This window comes from Octodon degus, unplaced genomic scaffold (genome assembly GCF_000260255.1).
Source record: "Octodon degus isolate 3935 unplaced genomic scaffold, OctDeg1.0 scaffold00050, whole genome shotgun sequence".
Lineage (NCBI taxonomy): Eukaryota > Metazoa > Chordata > Mammalia > Rodentia > Octodontidae > Octodon > Octodon degus.
Window position 1 is genome coordinate 3,886,563 of NW_004524626.1, and position 3,838 is coordinate 3,890,400.

The window sequence follows — 3,838 nt, forward strand, 5'->3', positions numbered from 1 at the left end:
ATCCCTTTTTTGTTTAATTTTGTCATTTAAACATTACAGGTGTGTGAATTTAGCAAAATATTACAAAATAGTCCAGTAGTCCATGATAGTAGTGGGTTTTCTGTAAGACTGATGATGTCAGAAGTTGTTGACTTGAGGCTTTTACAATTCAGCATATTGATATGGCTTTACTTTTTATACCTAGTTTTTTTACTTTTCTGCTGGATTGTTAAGACCAAGATAAAGCAAGACCTAAATAACAAGAAATGCAGATATGTATCTGGTAAGGTCAGGCAAATCCCCTCTGGACTTATCCCTGAAACCCTGTACCACAGTTTGTAGATTCATTGTCAGTGTCAGTCATGTGGATGAGTCACGGCCATTGTGCTTGACCAATTTGCTCTGTGTGAAAGCCTGAGAGAATGTTTTCTCTCCATGTGATTCTCCTGAGACACACTCTACATCATGGATCACTTTCCTCTGTGGCCCTATAATCTCCTTGATCAGAAAATTTGGGACACAACTGAGTTACATGATGTTATGGCACAGGTTCTCCTACGTCCTGAGTCTTCACTGACCTTAAAAGGCTAGGGCCAAAATGTTTGCTGTCCTTGTGGCCCCCCTTTTTCTCTAATTTTTGGTCTGCAAACTCAGGTTGTTAACCCTCCAGAACAGAAGCTTATTGTTATTACCCTACGATTTAGGCTCTTCAGCTTAACCTCAGTATCTGTCTGAGTATCAAACATTTTAGGCATAAAATGGAACAGGTATTTTCATTAAGTATTGATATGTTAAACTTTAAGTCCCTACAGAATATGAAGAAAAAAATTAAAACATATTTGAAAAATGAATAAACAATCACATATTTTTACACAGAACTTTAGAAATCTAACCATATACAGCATTGTAGCAGGACAGCCCTGCAACACGCTTTTTCCTGTCTTCTGCCTTCATTCACCACCCTCTTCCTTTTTAAACAAACATCTACTTGAGAGACAGTATGGCAGCAACCGGCATGTCGTGAGAAGCAGCACGTATTCAGAAGACCAAAATGACAGGCACTCCAACCATGACCCTAGTATTTCATACTGCCATCTTCAGTGCAGCTGCTTAATTCACAGATATCAGCATATATAGTTAGTCAGGGTGAGAATCCTACCAATCAACTGCTAGCTTCAAAAACCTTCAGAAGATTCTCAGGATCATTACCTTATCCATCCTGTACATATAAATGTACGGCTATGCCCCAGTCATGTTTCCTAGCTTTTTTCCTTACTCTCTCTTCATTATCTAATCCTCAAGTTCTCGCTTTCCTTTTAATTGTGTTATACCTTTCTATTTGTATTTCTTCTTTTGAGTTCTTATACTAGGGAGTATGTCAAAATTTGAAAAGGAGGAAATATTTTATACAGAGCAATGAAAAACATTATATTTTAGAGAGTACTAGAAAACATTTGCCTAGATGACATTAGGAATAATGCAGAATGGGACACCAAGTCTGCAGTCCACTGAATGAACACTCAATGCATGTCTCTGCATAACACCAGTTCAGCCTTATGAAAAATCCAAGCATTTCAAAAGAATATGCAGATACACATAATCAAACTTATCTTCATAGATATAGGACTAAAATTCAATATACAATTAAAATCTATATTTGTGTAAGCACTTCTCTAATTTTAACATTGTATTAACCAATTGATCTATGAAAGTTTGGTTTTCTCTGGGCAGGCTGCACACAATGTATAGTTAATTTATAGCAATATTTCATTATTATTTTGACAAAGTATATTCAATGAATATTAAAAATGTTCAGAATAAGAGAACAGTATCATTAGGAGGATCATAATTTTCTAAAGTTGACTATGAAAATAGCAGTTTAACAGCTACATCATAAAAATACTAAAGTCACCAATTAAGGAAGAAACAGTATATAAAAAATTGAAAAGGTAATTTCACAAAATTTCTTTTATGTAAAAAATACAGGGACATCAGTTATTTATTTTTATTCCATGGGATGAGTTCAGCACTCATCTGTGAAACTGCTGAAAATAATTGAATAGTTTCTGATTCTTAATTGGCAAGAAAATTGTCAAAAATAGGCAAGTAAAGTATATAAGAGAAAGTAGAAGTCTTATGAATCAGGTTTTAATTACATGCAGCAGCTGAAATTAAGCAGTAAACATCTCTGGGAATATTTTGCAATAGCAATTTCTACTTAATATTAGATTAAAGAATAACAAAGTTTGGTTCTGAGGCTTAGAGTACAAAAAAACCCAGAAATTATGTGTATTTGTGGTGTTTTATGGTTTCTATCTAAATAGCCTTCTCAGAATTCCCATTATGTCCTTATTCCTGAGACTGTAGATGAATGGGTTCAGCATGGGTGTGAGCACACTGTACATCACTGAGGCTTTTGCAGTTGCTTGTGAGTTTTCACTAATATAAGAACTAAAGTAAACACCCAGGTTAGTAAAATAGAATAAGAAAACAACACAGAGGTGAGATGTACAGGTGGAAAATGCTTTATACCGCCCCTGAGCTGATGAGATTGTAAGAATGGAGGAAACTATTTTCACATAAGAGTAAAAAATACCAACAAGGGGACCACCACCCAAAAACACAACTGCAAAATACATCACCATAGTATTAGTAAAGGTGTCAGAACAGGCAAGTACAATCAGTTGATTAAACTCACATAAAAAAATGTGGGATTTTTAAGTCTGTGCAAAATGACAGCCTCTATGTCATTAAGCATTCTAACAAAGAATATAAGGAAGCTGTGACCCAGGATCCCAGGACCAGCAATCCACAGAATCTTAGGTTCATGATAACCATATAATGTAGAGGGTGACAGATGGCCACAAAGCGGTCATAAGCCATCACAGTCAAAATAAAACTGTCCAAAACTCCAAAAAGTGTGAAAAAGTATACCTGCGCCATGCATCCTTCATAGCTGATGACCTTGCTTTGTATCTGAATGCTCACAAGCATCCTTGGGACACTGGTAGAGGTAAAACTGATATCTGCAAAAGACAGGTTAGACAGGAAGAAGTACATGGGTGTGTGCAAGTGGGAGTCTGAGACTGAAACTAGGATGATGACCAACTTTCCAAACACAGTGACCAAGTACAGGAAGAGGAATAGTCCAAAGAGGAAGGGTTGCAAACTGGAATCCTCTGAAATTCCCAGAAGAAAAATTTTGTAAATTTGTGTGCCATTTGCTGGTTCCATATAGTTGGTGTGACTAACAGAAAAAGAGAAAAATAACATGGCACAATTATGGAATACATACCTGACTAAAATTCCATCATACTGCACAGAACAGACATAATTATTAAGTTTTATTAGAAAATATTTTTCCTCTAAGATATCCCTTGACATCTTTGATTTCAAATTCAAGTCTGTAAATTGTTGCAAGGGGGCATGTATTCATATATTTTAATTTCTCCATATCTTTGAGAAAAATAATTTACTGATGATCAAGCTCCCAAGCACAATCTAGACTGTTACTTATCAGTGTTAAAAGCATTCTCTGCCCTTAAAATCAAATGCAGTAGTTACAACACAGCCAAAGCCAAACAAGTGTAATGTTGGAGAGGAATTATTATGTACTGCATTATGCACTCTGTCCTCTGCAGGGAAATAAAACCAGTGAATATGGTAAAGTCCATATGTTCTATTATTTATGTTAGATGTTCAGATACTAAACACAAGTGTCTCATTTTAAAAAGAGAACTTCAGAAAACCAGGAGGATTTCAAATAATTATTTCCTGAAGTTTGTCACTGGCAGAAGGAAGAGTCAGTGCAAATGTTTTGAGGAAAGTGCTTATCTCAAGGTTTCAAAATCAACAAACT

At 35.5% G+C, this 3,838-nt stretch overlaps 1 pseudogene; it reads right to left on the reverse strand.

The window, feature by feature from the left end:
• Nucleotides 1-2,291: 2,291 nt before the first annotated feature.
• Nucleotides 2,292-3,213, reverse strand: LOC101559941 (annotated as a pseudogene).
• Nucleotides 3,214-3,838: the final 625 nt, after the last annotated feature.